The sequence below is a fragment of the Triturus cristatus genome, unplaced genomic scaffold, assembly GCF_964204655.1.
Source record: "Triturus cristatus unplaced genomic scaffold, aTriCri1.1 SCAFFOLD_205, whole genome shotgun sequence".
NCBI classification, from domain to species: domain Eukaryota; kingdom Metazoa; phylum Chordata; class Amphibia; order Caudata; family Salamandridae; genus Triturus; species Triturus cristatus.
Window position 1 is genome coordinate 733344 of NW_028187869.1, and position 18898 is coordinate 752241.

Genomic DNA, 18898 nt, shown 5'->3' on the forward strand with positions numbered 1-18898 from the left:
TCCTCCGCAAGAGATATGGCTACTGGGACTCTTTTGTCACGAATATCTGCCTCTGTTTCACTCTCTACTGCGGAACTTAGGTCTGATGTTGATGAAGCAACTTGCTGTGTTCCCTTGTAATTCGTGGATCTTGTTTGCGAAACCATATTGAATTTTGAGATTTTCATATTTTCGTATTTTTTTGCGAAAGTGAAAATGCGCCCGCATTCGTAATCGGCTTTGTCGCGGTGGTATTTGTAGGTTTTACGTTCTCTGATCTTATCTTCTTCTTTCTTTAAACGTAAACGCATTTCCTCTCTTAATTTTTCAGATTCCGTTTTCTGATCCATATCCGCAATTTCGCCATTCAAAGTATCAATTTGTGTCTGTAGCTTAAGACGGTCTGACTCGGCGTATTTTACTAGCAGCATCACTAGTTTTCTGGAAGATTCCAAATTGGTTTCTGCCCACTCCTTAAGCATCTGGGGATCAGGTGTTTCATAACTTGGGGCAATTAGTATACGAAGCCCTCGTGGGATTCTGCCAACATCCAGATATCGCTGTAAGGAGCGGCCCTCCCACCACTTGCTTTGTTCTCCTTTCATAAGTTTCTCTAAGCTCCGATATTTGTCGCGGAGACTTGTATTAGTTGTTGTTGCTGGTGCATTATGGGCTACATAGTTTGAATTTGGCGTGTTGTCGTCATCAAACATAGCTGTAGCGGCGGCCTCACGATCTTTTAGCGTGTCGGCTGACATTACCTCGAATTTCAAATGAATTGTTTATTTGTAGACTTGTGAACATGTGTAACTAAAGATAAATGCTGTGTAGTCACACTATTCAAGTCAAGTCTGTAGCGTACCCCTCTACCCAGCGTTCGTTCGTTGTGGAATACAACTCCTACCTCACGGCTGCTGTCGGCACTCCTCGGGTCTTTCGGCTCGAGTTGGTGTCGTCCTGCTACGCCTGGTTTGGTAGGTTTGTGTTATCCTCTGGTACTTCGTTGCTGGGGGGCTGAACTGACGATAATCCTCCCGGATTGTAACTGGATGTCCGTTGCCGGACGGCGTCTTCTTTGAGTGTTGTCAGCCCAATGCGAGGGGGGGTCCGTGTAAAACCGGAGAAGGCAGAACCGGTTTAAAATATCCAGAGCACTCCTACGCCACCGCTTTGGAAAGCGCCCGCAAGTTCACAGAAAGGAGCACGGACCACAGTTTGATGCTCGTGATGATAGTTTATTTCATTCGAGGTAAGCCAGCCATGACGCGTTTCGACTCCGTGGAGTCTTGATCACATGACACGCCATGAAGTCACCTGATCATTTAAATACAAGATTTCACCACTTTTTTTCTCTTACAGCTTCCGTTTAAAGTTAAAGTGACAGTGCTAGTAGTGCAAATTTAACCATTTACGTTCTGGGCTTGTTGGAACACATATATATATATACACCCCCCCCCCCCATGTGGACCTCTAAACTGCAGCTATCAGTGGGCAAGCACTAGGGGGGAATTCAAAATGCAACACCCACATAGCCCCTTGTGCAGAGAACTTGGCAGGCACACCCATCCCACTGTGTATTAAAATCAGAGTTAACTCGGTTGTGGTACATGCCAACCTCAGTTACACTGAACTGGGGGTGTTCTTTTAAACATGTTTTAATTGAAACACTGCATTTCTCTACAAAAGATAATAAATAAGTGGGTGGGGTAAGAATTTGTGTTTTCCCACCTCAAAACGTAATGTTGCAGATAATAAGAATTTTTAACAAATAAGTATTGTAGCCTGTGAAACTGTGCATCAGTGTCCAAGGTCACCCCTGACCGCCCTGCTTTCTTCTCACCCAGGAAGACACTTCTAGTTTCACTTCCCAGAGTCAACTCAGAAATTTCACCTCTAGCTGCCAGTGAACTGCAACATCTGAAAGAAACACGTTAGTTAGATTCCTCACCTTAGAATATCCCCAGGTGTCAGACTGGATCCGGAAGATTTTTCGTCAGCAATACCCCTTGCGCGTCGCTTGGCGTCGTCTGCGGCTCCGCGTCCGTCGTCGGCGTCGTGCGCCGGGATGACGTCGTCGGAGTACTTAGACGCCGCCCTCGCGCGCTGACGTCAGTTCTTCTTTTTTCCGCGCCAGTAAGCGCAGATCCGGGAGAGCTACCCCTTTTAGTCTTTTTTGACTAAATCTTTTTGATCATTTTTGATCCTTGTCTGTCGACATCTGGTGCCGGTAGGATGCCTGGGTTCAAGGCTTGCGAGGATTGCCATCGACTGATGTCGGTGACCGATCACCACCGCCGGTGCCTCTACTGTTTAGGCCCCGACCACGACGCGGAGTCGTGCAACGACTGCCAGGCCCTGACTTCGAAGGCTAGGCGGGAGCGGTCCCGCAAGCTTCTCGAGCTTCGCCACTCGGCTCCGCGTCGTGCGCGATCCCGGTCCAGGAGGAGGTCCAAGGATCGCTCGCGGAGCCCTAGCCGACGCCACCATCAATCGTCCGGCTCCAAGTCGTCGGGTAAGTCCAAACGCTCTAAGAAGTCCAAGAGGCGACATCGCTCTTCGGACTCCCCTCGCCGGTCGCGCGACTCGGCCGAGGGTCAGGGTGGTTCCACCCCCGCGGCTCCGGCGGAGCCGCAGGCGCCGCGTCCGTCCCCATACCCTCCGGTCCCTGGGACTAACGCGACGCCGGCGGAGGTCAGTGCCTTCCTCTCGGCCATGAGGATCCTGGCCCCGCCGTCGACGCCCGCTGGCGCGCCTTCGGCCCCGCGGACTCGACTGGGCGACCTTGCCTGCCGGCGGCTCCGGCCCCGGCGCCGTCGACGACTCCGGTCTCGACGCCGCAGGTCCCCGCGGGGCCCATGCCTGGGCCCCCGTCGACGCCGGTTGACCTAGTCACTCCTCCACCGGCGCCGGCGACTGAACCACCGACGCCGCCACCGGCGCCGCCGGCGCAGACGCCTACACCTCCAGCGCCGCCGACGCCTTCGGCGCCGACTCCACCCCAGTTTAGCCCTCCTCCGGACCCGGCGCCGCAACGGCGTCGACCGACGCCACGCCCGGCGCCGCTTGAGACCTATCAACTCTACAGTCCGGTTCCGATCGTTCCGATCGGGCGACTGGGAGGGGTTCGAGGACCCTATGGCTGTTCAGTCACAGCTTTCTCAGGACTGGGCAGATGAACTGGGGGAGGCCAGTGGGCTGGACACCTCGCCGGACACTGGATTCACTTCTCCTCCGACTGTGGCTTCGGAGGAGGGTGCAGCATTTTCTGTGGTGCTGCGCAAGGCGGCCGCAGCCCTTGGGCTCGAGCTGCCTGCCGTGGCTGTGAGGACTAACATCCTCACTGAGGTGCTTCAAACCGCAGCAAGCTCCACTGAGCCTCTGCTGCCGTTCAATGAGGCCCTCACTGACGTTCTGCAGGGCACCTGGTCCAAGCCCTCCACAGTTCCTCCTGTGGATAGGAACGTTGCCAGGCGCCACCGCCCTGCTCCGGGAGTCTGGTTATCCAGGCCTCTACCTCCCAATCCTCCTTCCCGACCGCTCCGCCGGACCGGGATTCCAAGAGACTCGAGCAGTTTGGCAAGAAACTGTTCTCGTCCCTTAGTTTGGGCCTGCGGTCCTTGAATACCGCCTGTCTCTTGGACCGTTATTCCCATTCCCTGTGGGATACGGTGGAGGACGTGCTGCTCCTGTGTCCGGAGGAGGTCCGGACACGTCTTAACCAGGCTTTGGCCGATGGGAGGGATGCAGCACGGCACGCCATACGATGTGGGCTTGACACCACGGACTCGCTGGGTAGGGCGATTTCCACCACGGTGGCGCTCCGCCGCCACGCCTGGATGCGGTCCACGTCATTTTCCGGGGATGTCCAGACCACCCTCATGGACATGCCCTTTGATGGCACTCGCCTGTTTGGTGAGAAGGCGGACAGTGCGCTGAACCGCTTTAAGGACTCCCGGGCTACGGCCAAGTCCTTGGGCCTCTCGGCTCCGCGGGCGCACACCTCCGCTTTTCGCCCCTTTCGTGGCCAAGGAAGGGGCGCCTCCTCACGTACGCAAAGCCACCAGCCGCAGAACCAACCTGCGCGCGGTCGCGGACGTGGTTTCCGCCGTGGCGGAAATGGAGGACGACGTGGTCAGCCCACCTCCACCCCGGCAGCATCCGCCTCAAAGCCCTCCTAGTCCGAGCTTTCAGGCCCATTCCACGCCAGTGGGCGGCAGAGTTCGCTATCACCTGCTCCACTGGCAGTCCATTACATCGGACAGGTGGGTGCTGCAAATCGTCCGAAGGGGCTACTCCCTCCCCTTCGAGACGACCCCTCCAGCCATGCCACCGCAGCACCACCGTATCTCGGGGGATCATTTGAATCTTCTCCGCGAGGAAGTTTCGGCCCTCTTGGCCAAGGGGGCCGTCGAGCGCGTTCCGAGCCCAGAAGTAGGTCGTGGTTGTTATTCCCACTACTTTCTGGTTCCCAAGAAGGGCAAAGGGGGCCTACGCCCCATCTTGGACCTCCGGAACGTCAATGCCTTCCTCCGAAAGGAAAGGTTCAAGATGCTAACGTTGGCTCAGGTTCTAGCTGCCCTAGACCCCGGAGACTGGATGGTAGCGTTGGACTTGCAGGACGCATATTTCCATATCCCCGTCCTGCCGGCCCACCGGCGTTACCTGCGGTTCACGGTGGGCCCCGAGCACTTTCAGTTTACCGTGCTCCCCTTCGGCCTCACCAGTGCCCCTCGGGTGTTCACGAAAGTGATGGTGGTGGTCGCAGCTCATCTGCGCAGATCAGGGGTTCCAGTCTTCCCCTATCTCGACGACTGGTTGTTGAAGGCGGGCTCGCCCCAGGCAGTCGTCTCCCACCTCCAGACTACGGCGGATCTCCTGCATTTGCTGGGGTTTTCCATCAACGTGCCGAAGTCACACCTGAGTCCCTCTCAGAAGCTCCTCTTCATCGGAGCGGTTCTCGATTCGGCGCAGTTCCGGGTCCATCCACCGGAACAGCGGGTCCGGGATATACAGGCCCTGATTCCCATCTTTCGGCCTCTATCCCGGGTTTCGGTCAGGCTAGTGTTGCGGCTTCTGGGGCTGATGGCCTCCTGCATCCTACTAGTGCATCACGCCAGGCGGCCATGCGGGCTCTGCAGTGGGACCTGAAGTTTCAGTGGGGCCAGCATCATGGCAACCTGTCCGACCATGTCTTGATCTCGGAGGGCACTGCAAAACAGTTGCATTGGTGGCTCACGGACCGCGAGTGGGTCAAGGGCAAGAGCCTCTCCCTTCCCCAACCGGAGCATGTCGTAGTGACGGATGCGTCCCTCCTGGGATGGGGTGGCCATATGGGAGAGGCGGAGATCAGAGGCCTCTGGTCTCCGGCGGAGTCTCGTCTCCACATCAACCTGTTGGAGTTGAGAGCGATCCGACTTGCGCTGAAAGCCTTCCTTCCCTCTGTCAGGGGAAGTGTTGTGCAGGTGTTCACGGACAACACCACCGCCATGTGGTATTGCAACAAACAGGGCGGGGTGGGGTCGTGGACCCTTTGTCAGGAGGCTCTGCGCCTCTGGACATGGCTGGAACACCAGGGCGTCACCCTAGTGGTTCAACATCTGGCGGGCTCTCTGAACGCCAGAGCGGACGAACTCAGCCGCCGGTGCATGATGGATCACGAATGGCGTCTGAACTCCGAAGTGGCGCAAGGTCTCTTTCAGCAGTGGGGAGAGCCTTGGTTAGATCTATTCGCCACCGAAGAGAACGCGCAATGTCAGCAGTTCTGCGCGTTGGAATTTCCAAGGCGGCACTCGCTCGGCGACGCTTTTCGTCACGAGTGGAGTTGCGTTCTGTTGTACGCCTTTCCGCCTATACCACTTCTGCCCAGAGTGCTGAAGAAGATCAGGCACGACCGGGCCCAAGTCATCTTGGTGGATCCGGATTGGGCACGAAGGTACTGGTATCCCGAGCTACTCAGTATGTTGACCGATCCCCCGATACGTCTGCCCCTTCGGGAGGATCTTCTGTCGCAGCAGCAGGGGACGGTCCTCCACCCGAACCTGTCCAGCCTCCACCTCCATGCGTGGAGATTGAGCGGCGGCAGTTGATGCCATTTGACTTGCCTCCTGAAGTCTGTGATATCATTCTGGCAGCCAGGCGTCCCTCCACAAAGTCGGTATACGCCTGCCGGTGGAACAAATTTGTGGCATGGTGCACAGCAAAGGCTGTGGATCCCCTTTCCGCCCCTCTTTCTGAGGTTCTCCTCTTTCTTCTTTCTCTGGCCCGGCAGGGCTCTGCCCTGGGCACCCTGAAAGGTTATCTTGCTGCCATCTCCGCCTTCTTGCGGCTTCCTGATCAGCCTTCTCTTTTCAAGTCCCCTGTGGTTACACGCTTTCTCAAAGGCATTACACACACGTTCCCTCCTGTCCCTTTTGTAATGCCTCAGTGGGACTTGAATCTGGTCTTGACATTCTTGATGTGCGCTCCCTTCGAGCCTCTTCACAATTGTCCTCTTCGTCTTCTGACTCTTAAGACTGCTTTTCTGGTAGCCATCACCTCGGCTAGACGGGTGAGTGAGCTCCAGGCTTTATCTTCAAAGCCTCCTTTTCTGTCTGTTCATCCGGACAAGGTTGTCCTTTGGCCTCGTCCCTCCTTTCTTCCGAAAGTGGTGACTCCATTTCATCTTGGGCAGTCTGTCACCTTGCCCACCTTCTTTCCGCCTCCGCATCCTTCCAAAGAGGAAGAGAGGCTCCACCGTCTGGACCCAAAACGTGCGCTCTCCTTTTATCTGGACCGCACGAAACAGTTCCGGGTGGACGACCAGCTTTTTGTTGGGTACGTGGGCGCTAAGAAGGGGAAAGCTGTGCACAAACGGACCATCTCTCGGTGGGTCGTTTTGTGTATCAAAATTTGCTATTCCTTGGCTAAAAAGGACCCTCCTGTTGGGCTGCGCGCCCATTCTACTCGGGCCACGGCGGCTACTACTGCCTTGGGACGGGGAGTCCCTTTGCAGGACATCTGTCAGGCGGCAACGTGGGCTTCGCTACACACGTTTGCCAGGCATTATTGCCTTGACAGCCAAGTCCGGAGGGATGGCTTCTTTGGCCGTTCTGTCCTCCAGGACTTTCTGGTGTGATCTTGGTTCGCAGACCCACCACCGGGGATGGTATTGCTTGGGTATCTATTCTAAGGTGAGGAATCTAACTAACGTGTTTCTTTCAGATGAACAAGTTACTTACCTTCGGTAACGATGTATCTGTAAGAAACATTAGTTAGTTAGATTCCTCACCGACCCACCCATCCTCCCCGTTCTGCGAACTGACATCTAGGGTTAAGGTTGTCCTTTCAGGCCCCTAGATTTTATTTTTGGCACCAGTGTCGGTCTTTGCATGGCTCTGCGTTCCTGGCGCGGAAGGCTATGTACAAGAACCGACGTCAGCGCGCGAGGGCGGCGTCTAAGTACTCCGACGACGTCATCCCGGCGCACGACGCCGACGACGGACGCGGAGCCGCAGACGACGCCTAGCGACGCGCAAGGGGTATTGCTGACGAAAAATCTTCCGGATCCAGTCTGACGCCTGGGGATATTCTAAGGTGAGGAATCTAACTAACTAATGTTTCTTACAGATACATCGTTACCGAAGGTAAGTAACTTGTTCACCGTGGCCTCATCTGGCCCATAACCAGTTGTAGGATTGCTGACTAAAAGCCGTAGTGCTTGTGAAAAAGTGGTAGGTTGTGTCCTAAATTGTTAGAGTTGGCAATTAAAAAAAAACACTGTTCAAGTTCTCCGAGTGCCATGCGCTCTTGTGTGACAGGATCAACTCAACAGAGCCAAGTCTGCTTCCCTTGACACTGAGGTTCTCTTTTAGGAATTGAAACAAGATGCAAATGGTAAATGTTCCATTAGAACAGCCCTTGGTTGGTGATTGGATAAAAATACACTTGTCCTGAAATAATTATCCTCTTTTCAGGAATCGCAGATCATACATGCTATTCCTAGAATTACTGAAGACTGGAGATACCCTTTAGATGCGCTCTTAATCGCTTCTCTTCTGACCTACAGAGCAGAGTTTTATCCCTACTATTTCATTCTAGGGACTTTCACTGACCTTATGTCCTATAGGCTGAACACTGTAAACTCCTTCGGATCTCTCTATTCCCCATTCCTAGACCAACTCTAAAAATCCAGCTACTATTCTGTTCCATGTCTCCAAAAAGAGGCATTGCTGGTGTCATCAGTGAATATAGCATAGATCTCTAGATGAATTGAAACTTGGGTACATTTGTCCTCCTAAACCAAAGTGGATTCTCACCTCCCACCTGATTATTTCATTATATGTATCTAGATCATAACGCAAAATCAGATGAAATGGGTCATAACACTCCCTACAAAGTGAATACATAGTACCAGGATCTCTCTCCACCTTTCAATGTTTGTGTCGCTGAAATCTAATCTCTCAACATCCACCGGATTGAATGTTTTGTACCATCCTCTCTCTGAACATTCCTCCTTTGTGCTGCAATGAATTGATGACATTCCTGTTTACATATTTTTGGCACCTAATTTCTTCCTTGAGGATCTAAATCTACATTGGGTGGTGACGAGGATTCACTTGTATCCTAGTTCACATTTTAAGAATAATGATCTTCTGCATTACTGTACCAAACCCCAACACAAAAAGAGCCCTCGATTGGACCGCATAATCTCTAAAGGGGTCTCTTATGCGTGAATTGCCCTTTACCAGTAGCCTGATCAGACCACTCTGATTACCTTCTAACTCCTTCTTTCTCTTGGATTCAGTCATTCACGGAATACGTTTCTCTCCGGGCGTAATGATGGATTTGAAAGCCACCCTAGCATATGAAGTGGACGTTTTATAAATTAAATTGGACTCAAAGCAGATGCATTTGAACCCTGACGGACAGAGTCACTGAAATGTAGGACAGGGTGAGCTTTACTCCGGGTGGCCTGCACACTTTGGAAAGAAGGGTTCAGAAACTCATTCAAGAACTTAAAGCTGTGCTTTTCAGAATGGAAGATCAAGAAGGCAGAGCTCAAAGGAATAATATTGGTCTGCTTGGTGTGCAGAAGAGGGTGTAATAGGACCCGATAGAGCATTTTGTGGAGCAACTCTGTCTGGTAAATTCCTGTTGAAAGGGCTCACAGGTCACTGGCTCCCAGGAGGAAGCTTGGAGACAATCCCATACTTATCAATGCAAAGGATCGGAACCACAGGGACTGTGGATCCGTTCTGAGAGGTGGTTGCCAGTCTGGAAATTTTTTGAATGTTAGTCGCAAAGTTTTTATAATTATTTCATGATTGCAGTGCAGGAGTTGCACAAGCACTTTGGATGTCTTCAGGAGGTTGTGAAAGCCAAGAACATCTGATATGCCATGCTGCAGCCAGCAAAGCTTAATATAGCAGTGCAGGTCAGATCTCATTTTCTTTTTTTTTAACTGATGTGGCTGCTACCTTTGCCATTGCTGCTATATTGAACTTGATGGACTGGTAACTACTTCTGTGCTTCATGTCTACCCCTGTAAGTATTCTGAACCTGAAAAAGACATTTGTTGACACGTCATTTGTATTGTCACTTTGTTGTTAACTAGTAGTTAGACCAATGCAGCCAGAGACATGTCCACTGACTTATTGACGGAGATAATCATAACCAATGGGGTTACCAGGCGAATGTGGAAGGGTGAGGTGACCCACTCTTATTAGGTGAGGGCACTATTTCTGGGCTGATCGTGATAGTATTGAGACCCCTGATCAAGAGGGCGGAGTGCAGGAGCATTCACCATATTGGAGCAGCGCTGGGGGCCGGACCCTGTTGGGCGGTGAGCTGCTCCTTCTCGCTGCATAAAAGGCCATGATGCAATTGGTCACTGCAAGGGCCCATGGGTGGGCGGATCGGATTGCTGGGGAGGCAGAGTTTGAACTGTTCTGTTGGGTAGCATTCCTGAAGTGCTTTGGGTCTTATCACGACTTACTTGAGTTACTGGGGTGCTTCCTGATTGGCACTGTTTATTTCTTGTGGCACGGACAGCATATGCACTCCGGGAGTCTTGAGTGGATGGGTTGGGGCTCAGTGTTTTCTCAGCTGGACGCTCAGTAACATTAAATGCTTGAAAATTCTTTTGGCCTGCATAGCAGCAATGACGTTCTATGTCCACGCACATCCTTACTATGCAAATGGGAGAAGGGGCGTGGGCATGATAGACTTCTAGCTCAGCTCAGGCTTAATGTTAATTAGCATCAGGATGGTGTAAGGCATCGATTAGAACTGTGTCTACCAGACTTTTGTCATATAAACATAAGACTTGTTGAATACACCTGCCATGCAATTAAGACTTTTCTACTGATGCGTTGTAATACTTGGTAAACCATGGTTTACAGACAAACAGACTCCACTCTCCTGAGGCACAGCCGGGAGATAGGCTCTAGACATTGTTTTAAGCAAATTGTTTTGTGTTTTTTAAAATTGTCCTGCGGCCTACCTTCACTTGTGCACAGCTGCACCACAACCAAATTCCCGCGTAGCGGATTAAACGCTGCCGCGGCCCCTGCTAATTGACAGTGACGATACTGACGGGGACTCCCTGAGGCCACGCCCACTACGGTCGGCCACGCCCACCCCTCCTACAACTACTTAACGCGCCGATCGATAGCGCGACGGTAAACAGACTCCACTCTCCTGAGGCACAGCCGGGAGATAGGCTCTAGACATTGTTTTAAGCAAATTGTTTTGTGTTTTTTTAAATTGTCCTGCCGCCTACCTTCACTTGTGCACAGCTGCACCACAACCAAATTCCCGCGTAGCGGATTAAACGCTGCCGCGGCCCCTGCTAATTGACAGTGACGATACTGACGGGGACTCCCTGAGGCCACGCCCACTACGGTCGGCCACGCCCACCCCTCCTACAACTACTTAACGCGCCGATCGATAGCGCGACGGTAAACAGACTCCACTCTCCTGAGGCACAGCCGGGAGATAGGCTCTAGACATTGTTTTAAGCAAATTGTTTTGTGTTTTTTAAAATTGTCCTGCCGCCTACCTTCACTTGGGCACAGCTGCACCACAACCAAATTCCCGCGTAGCGGATTAAACGCTGCCGCGGCCCCTGCTAATTGACAGTGACGATACTGACGGGGACTCCCTGAGGCCACGCCCACTACGGTCGGCCACGCCCACCCCTCCTACAACTACTTAACGCGCCGATCGATAGCGCGACGGTAAACAGACTCCACTCTCCTGAGGCACAGCCGGGAGATAGGCTCTAGACATTGTTTTAAGCAAATTGTTTTGTGTTTTTTAAAATTGTCCTGCCGCCTACCTTCACTTGTGCACAGCTGCACCACAACCAAATTCCCGTGTAGCGGATTAAACGCTGCCGCAGCCCCTGCTAATTGACAGTGACGATACTGACGGGGACTCCCTGAGGCCACGCCCACTACGGTCGGCCACGCCCACCCCTCTTACGACTCACATCCTCTATAAACATGTGCAATCACCGGACGCGCAGCGGACGAGCGCAGCGGGCGCGACGTCTGCGCGCCGAAGGCGCGCCTAAGGCAAGCCCGTCTGCGCCCGTCCGCGCCGGTACCGTGCCCAGTGCCAGAAACCCTGCCCCTTTTTCCTACCCTCAATACTCTAAACCCGACCTATATAAACTTGATCAATGCCCCTGCGACCAACCGACTAAAATGGATCCCAGAAACATCTATAGTCCCTTTACATGTCCCTCCTGTGGCACCCAAATACCAGCCTTCCCACTGAGCCTCACACATAACCCACCAATACTTCCCCCTACCAAAACCTCGCAGCCTGGTGGGAGTAACCCTCTACTAGCTACCCCATTTACCTCTAACAACAGGTCCCAGATTAAGCCCCACAAAAATAGGTCGCTTAAATGCATACTTCTTAATGTAAGATCTATGCCCAAACATAAACATGAGATTGAAGCCTTACTCAGTGACAACAGCATTGACCTCATGTTCTTAACGGAAACCTGGGCCTCTTCGACCTCCGGACCCGACTGGAACACCGCCACACCCTTAGGCTACTCGGTTGAATCCCTGAATCGTACAGGAACTACCGGAGGAGGTATAGCGATAATCCACCGATCGCACCTCAAAATAACCTCCTGCCCCCAACTTGATCTCGAAGCAGAAGCAATGACCTTTAAGATCAAAGAAAACAATCATTTGATTTTTGAGGGACTGCTGGTGTACCGCCCTCCCGGACCCAGGACTCCCTTTACCAAAGCTCTACTCACTTTCTTAGAAACTACCTTTGATGCAGCTTTCTATACCATCTTGGGCGACTTCAATTTTCATCTAGAGCTAAAGAACGACTCAGACTCCGCCACCCTCATTGATAACTTTCTCAGCTTCGACATGAAACAACTGATCAACAAACCCCCGAAACCTCCCGCCCCTGGAAAAAACTCGAATCCAAACAACTCGCCGAGATTCTGGAAAATACCTCTCCCGAATTCGACCACGGAAGCAGTGAAGACTGGGCTTCCAACTCTAATCAATGGATTATAGATGCAATGAACGAGCTGGCCCCACTTGAATTAAAGAAACCCAGAAAACGGCTAGTTACCGCTCAATGGTATACGGCTGAGGTAAAAACTGCTAAGATTAAGTGCCGACGCGCAGAACGTAGCTGGCGCTCTGATTATAGCCGTGAGAAAAAACTTGAATATTTAAATACCTTACAGGAGTACAAATCCATAATCGTTCAGGCAAAGGCCGCTTACTTCACAGGAAAAATCCAGAAATCGGCCAATTCCTCCAGGGAACTTTTTAAAACTGTGGCCCACCTAACAAAAACCCCGCGAGACACAGTATTTAACCCTGATCAGAGTTTCGTCGATGAAATGGCCACCTTCTTCCAAGAAAAGGTACAATCAGTATATGATGACCTTAGCACCATGGTATCCACCATACCTCCTAACATAAAAGGACATACCGACATAACTCCCCCTTGCTTTCCCAGCTTCCCTGCACTTGAAAAACAACAAGTACATGATTTACTAATCCAGATCAAATCTGGCTCTCCTTTGGATCCATGCCCCCCCTATGTGCTTCATCAAATTCCCGAGACCATCGCAAACACCCTGACTCCCCTGCTCAATAAAATCATTTCCCAAGGAGAATTTCCAAAAAACTGGAAAATGGCCTGCATTAGACCTATCCTCAAGAAAGAATCCCTTGATCCTTCTGAACCCAAACACTACCGGCCCATTTCCTGCCTGCCCCTACCTTCAAAAATCTTGGAAAAAGCTATAAATCAGGAAATAATGTGTCATGTGGAGGAAAAAAAGCTACTTGACACGGCTTCAGACCCCTACACTCCACAGAATCAGCCCTCATTATGGCCACTGAAAAAATTCGCAAAACCATGGATGAAGGTGGGCGATCGGCCCTGATACTTTTAGACCTCACAGCGGCCTTTGACACTGTGAATCACGCCGTCCTATTAAAAAGACTCACGTCACTCGGCTTCACCGGTTCCGCACTGGCCCTTATTGCCTCCTTCCTAACCAATCGTACTAATCAACTGGTCTGGAATGGATTGCAATCCGGTGAATTCTCCCTTCCGGGCGGAGTCCCCCAAGGCTCAGCACTGTCTCCAACCCTTTTTAACCTTTACGTCACTCCCCTAGCTGCCCTGATCAGATCCCACGGCCTACAATTGGTGTCTTACGCCGACGACACACAAATTATAGTGTCCATCTCCAAATCTATCGACGCCACTGCAGAAAGATTCAGGAACTACCTCTCTCAGGTTAAGAACTGGATGTGCAACAACTTCCTAAGACTGAATACGGATAAAACCGAAGTCATCGAGTTCGGCCATAAAACTTCCATCTGGAACGACCTATGGTGGCCCCCCGAAGCAGGAACTTGCCCTCTTCCCGTAGACAAGGTCAGAAACCTTGGCTTCTTATTTGACAAAGAACTCTCCTGCAAAGCCCAGGTGAACCAGGTGACCTCAGCCTGCTTTCATAACATCAAGCTGATCAGGAAAGTTCTTCCCTACATCCCAGACACCCTTAGGAAAACGGTAATGGGAGCCCTGGTCTTATCCCGCATTGACTACTGTAACTCCCTCTATTTGGGAGCAGGAGAAAAACAGCTGTCTAAACTTCAGGCAATCCAAAACGCGGCAGCCAGAGCCCTACTAAACATTCCCAGACGCAACCCCACATCCAAGGCTATTCGAGAGCTACATTGGCTCCCAGTCAGGCGCCGCATCCATTTCAAAGCTCTCTGCCTGGTCCACAGATCTCTCCACGGCAAGGGACCTGACGACTTCAATAGCCTACTGCCCCGATACATCCCCCCGCGCGTACTGAGGTCATCCACCCTTGACCTCGTCTGTCAACCCAGAATAAATAAAGCCCGGTGGGGGGGAAAGTCCTTCTCATACCAAGCGGCAAAAATCTGGAACTCGCTACCCCCGGCTCTTCGTGCCCAAAAATCTAAAACGCCCTTCAGAAAAGATCTAAAAACCTGGCTCTTTGTCTAGATCACCCTGCTCCTCTGCCTCTCTCTTTTCTGGATCTGTTAGCGCCAAGACGCCGCGGCATTCGTGCGCTCTACAAATACTTCAGTCAGTCAGTCAGTCAGTCATGGTGACTTTAGGGACATTTCCCATCATCCATTTGCACAGGAAGAGGCATCACTTGTTTCCCGCCAAAATCATCTTTAAAAGAAGCATTGTAAGAGGACTTCATTCACCATGATTCCTCTCCTCCGTAAGTTACATGATTGGCTTCTTGGCAGCAATATCTTTCAAAAAAAGAGGCCAAGCCAAAGGACTTAATTTCCCATCATCCATTTGCACAGGAAGTGACATCACTGGTTTCCCACCAAAACCATGTTTAGAAGAAGCAAGACAAGATGAGTTAATTTTGCATCATCCATCTCCAGCAAAATCACTGCATTTTCAATCATCCATTAGCACAGAATATGACCTCACTTTCTGCCTTCTCTTTACTTCATTCAACTTTTCATGGAGTCCCATTGCCTGGGCGACCCCAGAAAAGGGGTTACACAGACAAGGGCATTGCCCCTTTGGGCCTGTTAGAGCCAGGAAGGGCTTTGTGGTTGTGCCAGAACCCCCTGTTCCGCAGAAATCTTCAAGGTAAAATATAATTGTGCCTCATCCAGTTCCTCATCCTACTATCTCAACTGTCACATCCAGATCTACATGACCGAGACACTCAGCCTTCCAGGAGACATCGATCCAACCTCATGCACACCCCACTAGCTGCCTCACTCCTTCAAACTACAAAAGACACTCATGCGCATTAACTCTCATCCTGAAGGACTCCAGGCACCCGATATTGCAGACCTTATCACCTATCACACGCTTAATGCCTTTGGAGAAGTTTTTGTGCTTTATGCCCAGGACTGCTTGCCATTTTTCCCTGAGGCCAGACATCTGATCAGGGTTGTTACCCACCAGGGAGAGAGAGAGAGGCCTGAGACCTCATGGGCCTCGATCGGCTCCACCACCAGTCGGGCCTCGAGCGGGCTTAGTGAGGCCAACATGCTCCGCAGCTGCAAAACCCTATAAAACTTGGAATTGTGCAACTCTTATTCTCCCTGGAGATTGCATATCGGATCCCGCCCACCCATTCTCCAGCTTGGATGTCCCATTTCTTGAAATTGCAGGCCCTGCTCAGGGACATTCTCCCCCCCCCCCCCCCCCCCCCACCTCAACCAGTCTCCCACCCAAAGTGGCGTCTCCTGTGTGGATGTTAAACAACATCTAATAAGTCTTGGCGTGTCTCGCTGCGCCCGAGCGTCACTTCGAGCAGGCCCGGTTCCGCCCTGGCAGTGTATAGGTCGTGCTGTGCCCCCTTCTCTCTGAATTCCTCTAAGTCCAGCTGATGTGCTGGGGAAGGTCAGTCGTTAATCATCAGGAGGTGAGCTGACCAGTAGTGGAGGAAAGGAAAAATGTTTGGTTAAAAAGAGCCCCACTGAGCCCTGCAGGGATCCCCGCAGCAGAAGGTTATCTGTCAGATGGTTTTCTGCTTCAAGTGTTAAACATTTGGTGAAAGCCAGTAGCTCAGAGCTCCTGTTCCCAAACCCCTCACTACAGACTACAATACTGCACCAGGAATTGCGTTTTGGAGAAAAAAAACGGTGACGATGGTGATACACTGTTATGGTTAGTGTGATTAAACGGGGTGCTGCTGACACTGGGATGACGTCAGCCGGGAGTTATGCATCAGGATTGAATGAAGCTTTCACGCTGCTGTGATTGAATGAAGCTTTCACGCTGCTGTGATTGAATGAAGCTTTCACGCTGCTGTGATTGAATGAAGCTTTCACGCTGCTGTGATTGAATGAAGCTTTCATGCTGCTGTGATTGAATGAAGCTTTCACGCTGCTGTGATTGAATGAAGCTTTCACGCTGCTGTGATTGAATGAAGCTTTCACGCTGCTGTGATTGAATGAAGCTTTCATGCTGCTGTGATTGAATGAAGCTGCTTTCACGCTGCTGTGATTGAATGAAGCTTTCACGCTGCTGCGATTGAATGAAGCTTTCACGCTGCTGCGATTGAATGAAGCTTTCTTGCTACTGCAGCGACCGGCTGAGTATAAGGGATGTGTTTATTATGGACGGTGGATTTCTGAGCTCTCCTCTCTGCGTCTGTGTCTTGCAGCTTCGGTGACCCTGGATCCGGACACCGCTCATCCCTGGCTCGTGCTGTCCGAGGACGGAAGGAGCGTGAGGTGGGGAGACACAGACCAGGACCTGCCCGACACGCCCCAGAGATTCACTACATATTCTATTCTGATGTCCTGGGGACACAGAGGCTGAGCTCCGGGAGGCATTACTGGGAGGTGGAGGTGGGGGGCAAGACGACCTGGAGCCTGGGGGTGTGTGACGAGGCTGTGAGCAGGAAGGGGGAGGGCACACCCTCACCTGAGAATGGATACTGGACAGTGTGGCTCAGAGATGGTGAATACGAAGCTCTCACCTCCCCTCCCACCCTCCTGAGCCCCCGTGTGCCCCCCAGAGCTGTGGGTTTCTTCCTGGACTATGAGGGGCGCAGGCTCTCGGTGTACAATGTGACTGACCGGTCTCCGCTCTTCACCTTCTCCGGGGGCTCCTTCGCCCCCACTCTGCGGCCCTTCTTCAGTCCTGAACTCGACGAGGGAGGGAGGAATGCGGGGGCGCTGCGGGTCCGGCCGGTGACACCAGAGTGAGAGCCGCTCTCAGCAGCACCGGGTGAAAATGTATTCTCGCGCAATAAACAGACCACACCGTGTCTTTAGCGTAAAAGGCCATTTATTAGGACCAGGCTGCACAACATTAAACCATAACCAAACATTATATGAATAAACTTTCCCCCAACACTGTACCATCCTTCACTCCTTTCACCCACTCCACACTCCCCTTTTGTACCACTCCATGCCCCTTCCGTTCCTCACCATTCCACAAACCTCCTTGCATCCTCCCGGCTCTCCTCGGCCATTCCACTCACGCCTCCAATACCCCCACCTCGTTCACTCTTCCCCCCCCGAGGGATGGGTGTGCCCGCTAATGACTCCCCCCACCCCTCCAAAGTACCGCCACCCCGCAGCCTGTCCTAAACTGGCACGCTGTAGCCAACCCTGGAAACCCAACCCTCAACTGCAGGGCGGGTGGGTGGCCTTTTCTAAACCCTCCCGATGGTGCCGAGCGCAGGAAGAGGAAGTCGCCTTCCTCCCCTGCGCTCATATACCCACCCCCTAACTCCACCCCTTGACCCTACCTGGTCCTACCCTCGCGCGAATGACCCCGGGGGAAGACTAGTCTGCGACTCTGCTTCCCCCGGGGCCCGGCATGGCGCTCACTGCAATCCTCCGCTATGCTGAAGAGGAGCGGAGACATTTGTTTCGGAGGCTGTGAAGTGCGGGATAGGTGCACCCCCTTTGTACTTGCGCGTGGCTGAGCACTGGCCTGTAAGTGCAGTGGAATGTGCGTCTCTCCGTGACACAGCGATCCTGTCAAGTATCGGGGAGAGCAAAGAAAATGACAGTTTTACCTCCATTGTGTTTGTTTTTTTGATTAGGAAATTATCCGGATATTGGCTACAACATCTCATTAGAATGGACCTTCTACATTTGTGTCCTTTCATCAGTTTCAATATTATTCTAACAAGAAACAGAAACCTAATTGTCATGAACATTTTCCTTTGTTCGAAATGCTGGGTGATCGACTTTTCGATTGCGACTTTACCCCCACCTTTTGCTAAAGTTAGGCTTGTAGTCAGGAGTATATTTTTGGGGGGCATGACCCCCCTCGAAATGACGACATGAAAGGTTACATTTTGTCACTCAATTCACAATCACTTACTTCCACGATAAGAACGGTGCGGACATGTTCAAAGGTTCGATCTGTTTCTGCTTTTTTTTCTATTCTTTTACTTCTCCATCGGATATTTCACTGCCAAAAGACTTTTATTACTTATGAGCAGCCACAATGCTATGATCTTGCTTGTAACCCTTCCTGCTTGGCCCCCCCTAGCAGAAAGGTGCTGTAACTATTGTACTCTGCTCGACTACACCCGTAGCATTCGTCAAGCAGACATACTGCGTTTGTATTGCATTCCACTGCTTATGAAGATGGATATGGAACCTCTGCAACGTATATGCAAAATTTAATTAAAACAGATTTTAAAAAATAAATAAAAGGTTACATTTTGTCTCTCATTGACTGGGTATCTCTTCCTGTACATCTCACTGTAATTTATCTTCCTTTACTTTCTTATATTACGTGTTTCCTTTTTATTCTCACCTGTGGTTGCCTTTACTCCAGCTTTCTCCCTCCATTTCACCCGGTAGCACCCCTTTATACTGCACTACCTCTCCTCCACCGCCCCTGGCCCTGGGTATTCTCTCACCACTTCCCCTCTTCTGTCCCT

At 51.6% G+C, this 18898-nt stretch overlaps 1 pseudogene across 1 annotated transcript in view; it reads left to right on the forward strand.

Annotated features, from left to right (window-relative positions):
• Positions 1-18537, forward strand: part of LOC146770463 (E3 ubiquitin-protein ligase TRIM39-like) — a 127564-nt pseudogene extending 109027 nt beyond the window's left edge. The window contains exon 7 of the transcript XR_014975672.1: positions 16652-18537. The product of XR_014975672.1 is annotated as an E3 ubiquitin-protein ligase TRIM39-like (transcript). The remainder of the gene's footprint in view (positions 1-16651) is intronic.
• Positions 18538-18898: the final 361 nt, after the last annotated feature.